Below are 15760 nucleotides of genomic sequence, written 5' to 3'. Positions count from 1 at the left end.
GGATCCTTTTTAAATCATAATGATGACAGAAATCACCCAAATGGCCCTGATAAAAAGTTTACATACCCTGGAATGTTTAGCTTTGGTACAGACACAGAAGGTGGAAGGTGGCACACACGGGTTAAAATGGCAATTAAAGGTTAATTTCTCACATTTGTGGCTTTTTAAATCACAATTAGTGTCTGTGTATAAATAGTCAATGGGGGTTATTTATGAAAGACAAATCCACTGAAAGTGCACTTGGAAGTGCAGTCGCTGTAAATCTAATGGGTGGATCTGAAATGAGGGGAAGCTCTGCTGATTTTATCATCCAATCATGTGCAAGCTAAAATGCTGTTTTTTATTTTCCTTGCGTGTCCCCCTTGGATCTACAGTGACTGCACTTCCAAGTGCATTTTTAGTGCACTTTCAAGTGCACTTTGCACTTGTAGTTTGCACTTGTAGAAATAACCCCCAATGAGTTTGTTAGCTCTCACATGGATGCACTAAGCAGGCTAGACACTGAGCCATGAGGAGGTAGAAAAGAACTGTACCAAGGCCAAACATTCCAGGGTATGTAAACTTTTAATCATTGCCATTTGCGTGATTTCTGTTATCATTATGATTTAAAAAAAATCCAAAAAACTATATGATAATAAATGGCTTCATGTGATCACTATCCTTAAATAAAAGAGTTTTATGGCATGATCAATCATACTTTTAATATTAATGCCAAAATGTCACAATTTCTGCCAGGGTATGCAAACTTTTGAACTCAATGGTGTGTTCAAAAGTATATACATAATGTCTAAACTGCTGGCACCAAAAAACAAAAGTGAGTAGACCCCTAAGTGAAAATGTCCAAATTGGGCCCAAAGTGTCAATATTTTGTGTAGCCACCATTATTTTTCAGTACTGCAAGAGGGTTACTCTTGGGCATGGAGTTCACCAGATCTTCACAGGTTGCCACTGGAGTCCTCTTCCACTCCTCCATGACGACATCACAGAGCTGGTGGATGTTAGAGACCTTGTGCTCCTCCACCTTCTGTTTGAGGATGCCCCACAGATGCTCAACAGGGTTTAGGTCTGGAGACATGCTTGGCCAGTCCATCACCTTTACCCTCAGCTTCTTTAGCAAGGCAGTGGTCATCTTTGAGGTGTGTTTGGGGTCGTTATCATAATGGAATACCGCCCTGCAGCCCACCGAAGGGAAGGAATCATGCTCTGCTTCAGTATGTCACAGTACATGTTGGCATTCATGGTTCCCCCAATGAACTGTAGCTCCCCAACACTCATGTAGCCCCAGACCATGACACTCCCACCACCATGCTTGACTGTAGGCAAGACACACTTGTCTTTGTACTCCTCACCTGGTTGCAGCCACACACGCTTGACACCATCTGAACCAAATAAGTTTATCTTGGTCTAATCAGACCACAGGACATGGTCCCAGTAATCCACGTCTTTAGTAGGGATGAGCCGAACTCCCCCCGGTTCGGTTCGCACCAGAACCTGCGAACGGACGGAAAGTTTGCGCGAACTTTAGAACCCCATTAAAGTCTATGGGACTCGAACTTTCAAAATCAAAAGTGCTAATTTTAAAGGCTAATATGCAAGTTATTGTCCTAAAAAGGGTTTGGGGACCTGGGTCCTGCCCCAGGGGACATGTATCAATGCAAAAAAAAGTTTTAAAAACGGCCGTTTTTTCGGGAGCAGTGATTTTAATGATGCTTAAAGTGAAATATTCCTTTAAATATCGTACCTGGGGGTTGTCTATAGTATCCCTGTAAACTGGCACGTGCTTAGAACAGTCCCTGGACAAAATGACATTTTAAAGGAATAAAAGTCATTTAAAACTGCTTGCGGCTTTAATGTAATGTTGGGTTCCGGCAATCGGCAATATGGATGAAAATCAGTGAGACAAATGGCATAGGTACCCCCCCCCCAGTCCATTACCAGGCCCTTTGGGTCTTGTATGGATATTAAGGGGAACCCCGCACCCAAATGAAAAAAAGGAAAGGCGTGGGGCCCCCAGGCCCTATATACTCTGAACAGCAGTATACAGGCGGTGCAAACAAGACAGGGACTGTAGGTTTGTTGTTAAGTAGAATCTGTTTGTAATTTTGAACTGGTACATTTTTAAAGTGTAGCTCCAGGCAAAAAAAATCTATTTTTAAGCTTTTTGGAAAACATAGGGAAGGGTTATCACCCCTGTAACATTTGTTTTGCTGTCTGTGCACCTCTTCAGAAGATTTCACCTCACTTTCTGTCCCAATGACAAATGTTTTTTGAAAATTTGGGGTTTTTAGTGAAACAAGGATTGGTGATAAAGCATCAGTGAAGAGGAGACGCGTTTTTCCCATATTAACTCTTACAGGAGAGAATTTCCCTGTTGTCTCCTTCTTTTTGCAAGTAGGAGTCGTTTGTAAGTTGGATGTTTGAAAGTAGGGGCCTGCCCTATATACTCTGCAGAAATTGGGGCCTTAGGTGTTGGTGTTGCCACAACACTGTAAGCTCTCACAGTTACTCTTGGTGGGCGCAGGAACGGGCCCTGCTGTGAAATATTAGATCAAGAATTGTAATTACATGCCATTGTTGAACAGTGGTAGAAAAATTGGGCCTTTGGTGGTGGTGGTGGTGGTGCTGGTGCCATAACACTGTAAGTCCTCACAGTTACTCTTGGTGGGCGCTGGAACGGGCCCTGCTGTGAAATATTATATCAAGAATTGTAACTACATGCACCTGTTGAACAGGGGCAGAAAAATTGGGCCTTTGGTGGTGGTGGTGCTGGTGGTGTTGCCACAACACTGTAAGCCCTCACAGTTACTCTTGGTGGGCGCAGGAATGGGCCCTGCTGTGAAATATTAGAGCAAGAATTGTAATTACATGTCCCTGTTGAACAGGGGCAGAAAAATTGGGCCTTAGGCACTGGTGCCACAACACTGCAACCCCTCACAGATGCTATAGTTGGAGAGCAGGAATGAGCCCTGCTGCAAAGTATTGCATCAAAAATTGTAATTACACGCCCTTGTTAAACAGGGGCAGAAAAATTGGGCCTTAGCCACTGCTGCCACAACACTGCAACCCCTCACAGATGCTATAGTTGGAGCGCAGGAATGAGCCCTGCTGCAAAGTATTGCATCAAAAATTGTAATTACACGCTCCTGTTAAACAGGGGCAGAAAAATTGAGCCTTGACCACTGGTGGCGGTGTCCAGAACCAAAAATTTTCTTACAAGCTATCAGCATGAAACATCACTCAACATCAGCATAGGCAGTCTTGAAGGGATCTCACATTAAAAAAAAAATCAATCGGTTACATCACCATCAGGTGCTTGGTAGCTGGTGGTGATCCAAGACTGATTCATTTTTATGAAGGTCAGCCGATCGACCGATTCGGTGTGATCAGTGATCAGTTACAAAGTGATCACTGTGATCAGTTACAAAGCCTCAGCAGCACTGAATGTGCATTCCGAAAGAACACTGGATGCAGGACAGGCCAGTAGCTCAATTGCATACTGTGCAAGCTCTGGCCAGTGATCCATCCTCAAGACCCAGTAACCCAGAGGATTTTCGGTAGGAAAGGTGTCCAAGTCTGATCTTGCCCCTAGTTAATCCTGCACCATGTGAATCAGACGCTGGCGATGGTTGCTGGAACCGATCAGACCTTGGGGCTGCGAACTAAAAAATTGTCTGAATGCATCGGTCTGACGGCCCCCTTCTCCACCGCTCCTTCTGTGACTGACCGAAGCCTCAGCAACACGTTTTCCAGGAGGATCAGGAAATTGTAACCTCCCAGGCTCTGGAAACGCATTGCACAAACCTTTCTGCAAGGCCTCCCAAAGATGTTTCATCCTCTGCTCCCTCTGCGACGGCAAGATAAGGTCCGCAACCTTACCCTTGTAACGTGGATCAAGGAGGGTTGCTAGCCAGTAATCATCCCTCCCCTTGATACCACGAATACGGGATCCTTTTGCAGGCTTTGCAGGATCAGGGAGGCCATGCAGCATAGGTTTGCTGAGGCATTCGGTCCAGAGTCCTCTGGGTCACTAAGGATGACATGATCCGCAGCCACCTCCTCCCAGCCACGTGCAAGTCCATGGGTTTCTTCGGACTGTAAATGATCCCTTGAAGACTGCTGCTGATGCTGAGTGCCAGGCTCCACCTCTATGCTGACACAATCCTCCTCCTCCTTGTCCTCTTCCTGTGTGATCGGCGGGCACGCAGGAACACTGTCTAGATAAAGAGGGCCTTGAGAGGTAAGGAAGTCCTCCTCTTCCTCCCTCTGTGCTGCCTCAAGTGCCCTGTCCATTATTCCACGCAGCGTGTGCTCCAAAAGGTGGACAAGAGGGACAGTGTCACTCAGTGGCGTAGCGTGGGTTGTCAGCACCCGGGGCAAGGCAAGTAATTTGCGCCCCCCCCCCCAACCTGCGGACTTTTATCACTCCCCGAGTCCCTTCAAATACAATAGTACTGACCTACCTGATTCCTATACTGACCATTATACACTACACTGACCACTATAATATACTGTCCACTACACTAAGAACTACACTGACCACTACACTATACTGTCCACTACACTGACCACTACAGTATACTGACCACTATACTGTCCACTATACTGACAACTACACTGTCCACTACACTATACTATACTGACCACTATACTACACTGAGAACTACAACTACAGTGACTATTAAACTGTCCACTACACTACACTGACCACTATACTACAATGACCACTACACTGACCACTACACTATACTGTCCACTATACTGACCACTACACTACACTGACCACTACACTATACTGTCCACTATACTGACCACTACACTGAGAACTACACTACACTGACCACTATACTGTCCACTACACTACACTGACCACTATACTGTCCACTACACTGAGAACTACATTACACTGACCACTATACTGTCCACTACACTACACTGACCACTATACTACACTGTCTACTAAACTACACTGACCACTACACTGACCACTATACTGACCACTATACTACACTGTCCACTACATTATACTGACCACTACACTATACTGACCACAATACTACACTGACCACTACACTATACTGACTACAATACTACACTGACCACTACACTGTCCACTATACTACACTGACCACTACACTATACTGACTACAATACTACATTGACCACTACACTGTCCACTATACTACACTGACCACTACACTACACTGTCCACTACACTATACAGACTACAATACTACACTGTCCACTACACTACATTGACCACTACACTATACAGACTACAATATAACACTGTCCACTACACTACACTGACCACTACACTACACTGTCCACTACACTACACTGTCCACTACACTGTCCACTACACTGTCCACTACACTACACTGACCACTACACTGACCACTATACTGTCCACTACACTACACTGACCACTATACTACACTGTCTACTACACTACACTGACCACTACACTACACTGACCACTACACTACACTGACCACTATACTGACCACTACACTATACAGACCACAATACTACACTGTCCACTACACTACACTGACCACTACACTACACTGACCACTACACTGACCACTACACTATACAGACCACAATACTACACTGACCACTACACTACACTGACCAGACCACAATACTACACTGACCACTACACTACACTGACCACTACACTACACTGACCCCTACATTATACTGACCACTACACTGTCCACTACACTACACTGACCACTACACTATACTGACCACTACACTATACTGACCACTACACTATACAGACCACAATACTACACTGACCACTACACTATACAGACTACAATACTACACTGTCCACTACACTACACTGTCCACTACACTACACTGACCACTATACTACACTGTCCACTACACTGTACTGACCACAATACTACACTGTCCACTACACTGTACTGACCACTATACTACATTACACTGTCCACTACACTACACTGACCGACCACTACACTACACTGACCACTACACTGTACTGACCACTATACTACACTGTCCACTACACTGTACTGACCACTACACTACACTGTCCACTACACTGTACTGACCACTATACTACACTGTCCACTACACTACACTGTCCACTACACTACACTGTCCACTACACTATACTGACCACTATACTACACTGTCCACTACACTACACTGTCCACTATACTACACTGTCCACTACACTACACTGTCCACTACACTACACTGACCATAATACTACACTGTCCACTACACTACACTGTCCACTACACTGTCCACTACACTATACTGACCACAATACTACACTGACCACTACACTGTCCACTACACTGTACTGACCACTATACTGTACTGACCACAATACTACACTGTCCACTATACTGACCACAATACTACACTGACCACTACACTACACTGCCCACTACACTGTACTGACCACTATACTACACTGTCCACTACACTATACTGACCACTACACTGTACTGACCACTATACTGACCACAATACTACACTGTCCACTACACTATACTGACCACAATACTACACTGTCCACTACGCTACACTGTACACTTTACTGTCCTGCCTAGTCTTCCTATACTGACACTACATATACGGCGCCTGTCTCTTCTCTTCTCCCCCCCCCCCGTGTTTATCTATTTCTCACCTTATTGTCTTGCATCGGTCTGGAGGATAGGAGGAGGAGATGACAGCTGCCCCGGCGGCTCACACTCTCCAGTGCTCGTCTCCCCTGCGCTCCGGCTGCCATATTCATTTTTCCCGGCGCACTGTGATTGGGCGTATGGGGGTCATGTGCGGAGGCGGGACTTCAGGAGCAACTGTGATCGCGGATAGGCCAGCCCCACGCCGCACATGACCCCCATACGCCCAATCACAGGGCGCCAAACACTAGACATGGCGCGGAGCGCGGGGGACACAGGAAAATAAATTAGGAGGAGGCAGCCAGTAGTGACACTACTGGCACGAAATTGCGCCCCCCTAAATGTCGCGCCCGGGGCCATGGCACCCCCCGCACCCCCCACGCTACGCCACTGAATACTACACTGTCCACTACACTATACTGACCACAATACTGTACTGACCACTATACCGTACTGACCACAATACTACACTGTCCACTATACTGACCACAATACTACACTGACCACTACACTACACTGTCCACTACACTACACTGTCCACTACACTATACTGACCACAATACTACACTGACCACTACACTACACTGACCACTACACTACACTGACCCCTACATTATACTGACCACTACACTGTCCACTACACTACACTGACCACTACACTATACTGACCACTACACTATACAGACCACAATACTACACTGACCACTACACTATACAGACTATAATACTACACTGTCCACTACACTACACTGTCCACTACACTACACTATCCACTACACTACACTGACCACTATACTACACTATCCACTACACTGTACTGACCACAATACTACACTGTCCACTACACTGTACTGACCACTATACTACACTACACTGTCCACTACACTACACTGACCACTACACTACACTGACCACTACACTGTACTGACCACTATACTACACTGTCCACTACACTGTACTGACCACTACACTACACTGTCCACTACACTGTACTGACCACTATACTACACTGTCCACTACACTACACTGTCCACTACACTATACTGACCACTATACTACACTGTCCACTACACTACACTGTCCACTATACTACACTGTCCACTACACTACACTGACCATAATACTACACTGTCCACTACACTACACTGTCCACTACACTATACTGACCACAATACTACACTGACCACTACACTGTCCACTACACTGTACTGACCACTATACTGTACTGACCACAATACTACACTGTCCACTATACTGACCACAATACTACACTGACCACTACACTACACTGTCCACTACACTGTACTGACCACTATACTACACTGTTCACTACACTATACTGACCACTACACTGTACTGACCACTATACTGACCACAATACTACACTGTCCACTACACTATACTGACCACAATACTACACTGTCCACTACGCTACACTGTACACTTTACTGTCCTGCCTAGTCTTCCTATACTGACACTACATATACGGCGCCTGTCTCTTCTCTTCTCCCCCCCCCCCCCCTGTGTTTATCTATTTTTCACCTTATTGTCTTGCTGGAGGATAGGAGGAGGAGATGACAGCTGCCCCGGCGGCTCACACTCTCCAGTGCTCGTCTCCCCTGCGCTCCGGCCGCCATTTTCATTTTTCCCAGGGCACTGTGATTGGGCGTATGGGGGTCATGTGCCGAGGCGGGACTTCAGGAGCAACTGTGATCGCGGATAGGCCAGCCCCACGCCGCACATTACCCCATACGCCCAATCACAGGGCGCCAAACACTAGACATGGCGGCGGAGTGCGGGGGACACAGGAAAATAAATTAGGAGGAGGCAGCCAGTAGTGACACTACTGGCACGAAATTGCGCCCCCCTAAATGTCGCGCCCGGGGCCATGGCACCCCCCGCACCCCCCACGCTACGCCACTGAATACTACACTGTCCACTACACTATACAGACCACAATACTGTACTGACCACTATACTGTACTGACCACAATACTACACTGTCCACTATACTGACCACAATACTACATTGACCACTACGCTACACTGTCCACTACACTATACTGACCACAATACTACACTGACCGCTACACTACACTGTCCACTACACTGTACTGACCACTATACTGTACTGACCACAATACTACACTGTCCACTATACTGACCACAATATTACACTGACCACTACACTACACTGTCCACTACACTGTACTGACCAGTGACCACTATACTACACTGTCCACTATACTGACCACAATACTACACTGTCCACTACACTATACTGACCACAATACTACACTGTCCACTACGCTACACTGTACACTTTACTGTCCTGCCTAGTCTTCCTATACTGACACTACATATACGGCACCTGTCTCTTCTCTCCCCCCCCCCCCCCCCCGTGTTTATCTATTTCTCACCTTATTGTCTTGCATCGGTCTGGAGGATAGGAGGAGGAGATGACAGCTGCCCCGGCGGCTCACACTCTCCAGTGCTCGTCTCCCCTGCGCTCCGGCCGCCATATTAATTTTTCACTGCGCACTGTTATTGGGCGTATGGGGGTCATGTGCGGAGGCGGGACTTCAGGAGCAACTGTGATCGCGGATAGGCCAGCCCCACGCCGCACATGACCCCCATACGCCCAATCACAGGGCGCCAAACACTAGACATGGCGGCGGAGCGGGGGGGACACAGGAAAATAAATTAAGAGGAGGCAGCCAGTAGTGACACTACTGGCACGAAATTGTGCCCCCCTAAATGTCGCGCCCGGGGCCACGGCACCCCCCTCACCCCCCACGCTACGCCACTGGTGTCACTGATGCATGCAATGTCACTGCTCACCATCCTTGTGGCTCCTCAAATGGTGACAGGACAGTGCATGCATCCCTGATCATAGCTCACTGGCGTGGGGAAAAAAACCAAGCTCCCCTGACCCTGTCCTGGTGCCATAGTCTCATAGGTACTCATTGATGGCCCTCTGCTGCATGTGCAGCCGCTGCAGCATGGCCAACATTGAGTTCCACCTGGTGGGCATGTCACAGATTAGGTTTCTTAGGCAGGTTAAATTCCTTTTGGAGGTCAGCCAGCCGAGCACTGGCATTATATGACCTGCGGAAATGCACACAGACTTTCCTAGCCTGCCTCAAGACATCTTGTAAGCCCGGGTACCTGCCCAAGAACCACTGCACCACCAAGTTAAGGACGTGAGCCAAACAGGGCACATGGGTCAGCTGTCCCTGTCGGAGGGCGGAGAGGCGGTTGGTGCCATTGTTGCAAACCACCATACCTGGCTTAAGCTGGCGTGCCATCAACCACCTCTGAACCTGCCCCTGCAGAGCTGACAGAATCTCTACCCCAGTGTGGCTCCTGTCCCCCAAGCACACCAGCTCAAGTACTACATGGCATCTTTTTGCCTGCGTGCCCCTTGAACGCCTACGGAGCACTGCTGGTTCCGACGACAAATCAGCACAAGAAGAGGCCATGGAGGAAGAGGAAGAGGAGGGGGTGGAGGAGAGAGGTGTGGCAGAATCGCCACTAGTAGAATTTTGGAGGCGTGGTAGCGGAACAACCTCCAACACTATTGCACCCTGTCCTGCATCTTTCCCAGCTGCCAGAAGAGTCACCCAGTGCGCGGTGAAAGATAGGTAACGTCCCTGTCCATGCCTGCTGGACCATGAGTCAGCAGTAATATGCACCTTACTGCTGACCGCCCTGTCCAGCGAGGCCAAGACATTGCCTTCCACATGCCGGTAGAGAGCGGGAATGGCCTTCCTTGAGAAAAAGTGGGGTTTGGGAACCTGCCACCGAGGAACCGCACATTCCACAAACTCACGGAAGGGGACAGAGTCTACCAACTGAAAAGGCAGCAGTTGAAGTGCTAGTAATTTAGCCAAGCTATCATTCAACCGCTGGGCATGTGGATGGCTGGGAGCGAACTTCTTTCGGCGGGTGCAGCAGCTGGGGCAGGGAAATTTGCCTGGTACAATCTGACATCAGTGTACCAATAGCAGATTGCCCACAAGTACTTGGCTGTGACACACCAAATTCTACACCTTCATTACTCTCAGTGCAGGTTTCAGAGAGGACTGAAGGTATAGTGGGGTTGGAGATACCAGCTGATGAGGAGCAAGGCGAGGTCCGCTTTGTTCTTTGGTGTGGGTCTTTTAGGTACGCTTGCCAACTAACTGCATGGCAGGTCGACATATGTCTGGTCAAGCATGTGGTGCCCAAGCAGGTGATGTTTTGGCCACGCGAGATACGCTTAAGACATGTTGCAAATAGCAGCGGTGGGATCTGATGCACTCGTCTCAAAAAAAGGCCCACACCAAAGAACTTTTGGAATAAGGCGCAGAGACAGCAGCGCCCTGCACATGCGGAGCTCTGCGGTGTGATGCAGTCGGTGTGCTGCCCTTAAGCTGCCCCCTGTAGGGCATCCTGCCTCGTTGGAGATGTGCCTCCTCCTCCTCCTCTCTCCTATCAGGCACCCACGTGGAGTCAGTTACCTCATCATCCCCTCCCTCCTCATCACTGGAGCAAACCTGGCAGTATGCTGCAGCTGGGGGAACATAATTACCAGATTGCTGTCCTTCTTATGTGGTGTGCCTCCATCCCTGGTACATATGTATGCAAAAAAAGGGAAAAAGTGGGACTTTGAATGAGGTGACTGACATGTGGCTGACATGTGCACACTCGGGACACAATTACACTGTGTCCATGAGATTTTGCAGCACTTTGCGTCAAGTATATGGGGGGTATCCTGCGGCCATGACGATCTGGGATTCCTTCCCAGTCTGCACCTGGGAGCTGCGATGCGCTCTACGCTCCCCCCTCCCCGCCCATCATGGGCGGAGAGCTGTTTGGGGTAGTGGGCGGCGAATTACAGCGCATCGGCGCCACGCATCCTGCCCAGCGTGTGGCGTCGCTTTTGGCGCCAACACGCTGAGCAGTGATTTTCCATCTAGCTGCCCTGGCGGGAAATATGGGCTTCTGTCGGGGGCGGTGATTACCACCGCTGCCTGAGCCCTTCCCAGCCTATGCCATGCTTGCGTGACGCTGGTGATTATCCGGCGTGCACCTGTGCGAGACTCACATATATACTGCCTCCCCTGACACAACCTTGCTGCTACACATTTAAGACACCACACCACATTGTAGCACTCAATCCCCTTTTTAGTTTGTTCCACCGTTTTTCATCCTTCACTCCTCTTCATGCCATTGGCTCTTGTTCACACAATCCACACATTCATTATATTTTTTCACATTACACTTACATACCCTTTTTTTCCCCACATAGCTACCAGCAGCATGTCTTTGTGTCATCGGGGGATTTGGTTGTATGCATCCTGCCGCACACGGCTTCAATTACCTCAGCTCCCGGGAAAGACCATGTTTGGAGTCTTGGTTGCATGGTCACAGTATTTTACCATATTGGACCCTCTCTAAGCATTCAGAATGGGCCAATCTGCCTTTCCTCTATATTATTTACAACTAGACTAATGTTACCATTTTTCATACCTTATAGATTAATTGAGCATCTGCCCCTGAAGAGTGTTCTTAAACGAAACATGTCGGGAATATGCGATGCTGACCCATATCTACAATGAATCATGATGTTGATTTTTGTATTAACCACTTGAGCCCCGGACCATTATGCTGCCTAAGGACCAGAGGTCTTTTTCCAATTTGGCACTGCATCACTTTAACTTTTAATTGCGCGGTCATGCAATGCTGTACCCAAACGAAATTTGCGTCCTTTTCTTCCCACAAATAGAGCTTTCTTTTGATGGCATTTGATCACCTCTGCCGTTTTTATTTTTTGCGCTATAAACGGAAAAAGACCGAAAATTTTGAAAAAAAATGATATTTTCTACTTTTTGTTATAAAAAAAATCCAATAAACTCAATTTTAGTCATACATTTAGGCCAAAATTTATTCGGCCACATGTCTTTGGTAAAAAAAAAGTTAATAAGCGTATATTCATTGGTTTGCGCAAAAGTTATAGCGTCTACAAACTAGGGTACATTTTCTGGAATTTACACAGCTTTTAGTTTATGACTGCCTATGTCATTTCATGAGGTGCTAAAATGGCAGGGCAGTACAAAACCCCCCCAAATGACCCCATTTTGGAAAGTAGACACCCCAAGGAAATTGCTGAGAGGCATGTTGAACCCATTGAATATTTATTTTTTTTGTCCCAAGTGATTGAATAATGACAAAAAAAAAAAAAAAAAAAAATATTTACAAAAAGTTGTCACTAAATGATATATTGCTCACACAGGCCATGGGCCTATGTGGAATTGCACCCCAAAATACATTCAGCTGCTTCTCCTGAGTATGGGGATACCACATGTGTGGGACTTTTTGGGAGCCTAGCCGCGTACGGGGCCCCGAAAACCAATCACCGCCTTCAGGATTTCTAAGGGCATAAATTTTTGATTTCATTCCTCACTACCTATCACAGTTTTGAAGGCCATAAAATGCCCAGATGGCACAAAACCCCCCCAAATGACCCCATTTTGGAAAGTAGACACCCCAAGCTATTTGCTGAGAGGCATGTTGAGTCCATGGAATACTTTCTTTTTTGACACAAGTTGCGGGAAAGTGACAATTTTTTTTTTTTTTGCACAAAGTTGTCACTAAATGATATATTTCTCACACAGGACATGGGCATATGTGGAATTGCACCCCAAAATACATTTAGCTGCTTCTCCTGAGTATGGGGATACCACATGTGTGGGACTTTTTGGGAGCCTAGCCGCATACGGGGCCCCGAAAACCAAGCACCGCCTTCAGGATTTCTAAGGGCGTAATGTTGTGATTTGACTCCTCACTACCTATCACAGTTTTGAAGGCCATAAAATGCCAAGATGGCACAAAACCCCCCCAAATGACCCCATTTTGGAAAGTAGACACCCCAAACTATTTGCTGAGAGGCATGTTGAGTCCATGGAATATTTTATATTTTGACACAAGTTGCGGGAAAGTAACACTTTTTTTTTTTTTTTTTTTTTTTTGCACAAAGTTGTCACTAAATGATATATTGCTCAAACATGCCATGGGCATATGTGGAATTACACCCCAAAATACATTCTGCTGCTTCTCCTGAGTATGGGGATACCACATGTTTAGGACTTTTTGGGAGCCTATCCGCCTACGGGGCCCCGAAAACCAAGCACCGCCTTCAGGATTTCTAAGGGCATAAATTTTTGATTTCACTCCTCACTTCCTATCACAGTTTTGAAGGCCATAAAATGCCAAGATGGCACAAAACCCCCCCAAATGACCCCATTTTGGAAAGTAGACACCCCAAGGTAATTGCTGAGAGGCATGTTGAGTCCATGGAATATTTTATTTTTTGACACAAGTTGCGGGAAAGTGACAATTTTTTTTTTTTTTGCACAAAGTTGTCACTAAATGATATATTTCTCACACAGGCCATGGGCATATGTGGAATTGCACCCCAAAATACATTTAGCTGCTTCTCCTGAGTATGGGGATACCACATGTGTGGGACTTTTTGGGAGCCTAGCCGCATACGGGGCCCCGAAAACCAAGCACCGCCTTCAGGATTTCTAAGGGCGTAATGTTGTGATTTGACTCCTCACTACCTATCACAGTTTTGAAGGCCATAAAATGCCAAGATGGCACAAACCCCCCCCAAATGACCCCATTTTGGAAAGTAGACACCCCAAACTATTTGCTGAGAGGCATGTTGAGTCCATGGAATATTTTATATTTTGACACAAGTTGCGGGAAAGTAACACTTTTTTTTTTTTTTTTTTTTTTTTTGCACAAAGTTGTCACTAAATGATATATTGCTCAAACATGCCATGGGCATATGTGGAATTACACCCCAAAATACATTCTGCTGCTTCTCCTGAGTATGGGGATACCACATGTGTGGGACTTTTTGGGAGCCTAGCCGCGTACGGGGCCCCGAAAACCAAGCACCGCCTTCAGGATTTCTAAGGGCATAAATTTTTGATTTCACTCCTCACTTCCTATAACAGTTTTGAAGGCCATAAAATGCCAAGATGGCACAAAACCCCCCCAAATGACCCCATTTTGGAAAGTAGACACCCCAAGCTATTTGCTGAGAGGCATGGTGAGTATTTTGCAGCTCTCATTTGTTTTTGAAAATGAAGAAAGACAAAAAAAATGTATTTTTTTTTTCTTTTTTCAATTTTCGAAAGTTTGTGACAAAAAGTGAGGTCTGCAAAATACTCACTATACCTCTCAGCAAATAGCTTGGGGTGTCTATTTTCCAAAATGGGGTCATTTGGGGGGGGGGTTGTGCTATCTGGGCATTCCATGGCCTCCGAAACTGTGCTAGGCAGTGAAGAGTGAAATCAAAAATTTACGCCCTTAGAAAGCCTGAAGGCGGGGCTTGTTTTTCGGGGTCCCGTGCGCGGCTAGGCTCCCAAAAAGTCCCACACATGTGGTATCCCCATACTCAGGAGAAGCAACAGAATGTATTTTGGGGTGTAATTTCACATATTCCCATGGCATGTTTGAGCAATATATCATTTAGTGACATCTTTGTGCAAAAAAAAAAAAAAAAAAAAAAATATTTGTCTCTTTCCCGCAGCTTGTGTCACAATATAAAATATTCCATGGACTCGACATGCCTCTCAGCAAATAGCTTGGGGTGTCTACTTTCCAAAATGGGGTCATTTGGGGGGGGTTTGAACTGTCCTGGCAATTTATGCACAACATTTAGAAGCTTATGTCACACATCACCCACTCTTCTAACCACTTGAAGACAAAGCCCTTTCTGACACTTTTTGATTACATGAAACAATAATTTTTTTTTGCAAGAAAATTACTTTGAACCCCCAAACATTATATATTTTTTTTAAAGCAAATGCCCTACAGATTAAAATGGTGGGTGTTTCATATTTTTTTTTCACACAGTATTTGCGCAGCGATTTTTCAAACGCATTTTTTGGGGAAAAAACACACTTTTTTAAATTTTAATGCACTAAAACACACTATATTGCCCAAATGTTTGATGAAATAAAAAAGATGATCTTAGGCCGAGTACATGGATACCAAACATGACATGCTTTAAAATTGCGCACAAACGCGCAGCG

The sequence above is a fragment of the Aquarana catesbeiana genome, linkage group LG01 (assembly GCF_042186555.1).
Source record: "Aquarana catesbeiana isolate 2022-GZ linkage group LG01, ASM4218655v1, whole genome shotgun sequence".
Taxonomy (NCBI): domain Eukaryota; kingdom Metazoa; phylum Chordata; class Amphibia; order Anura; family Ranidae; genus Aquarana; species Aquarana catesbeiana.
This window is presented reverse-complemented; position numbering follows the sequence as displayed.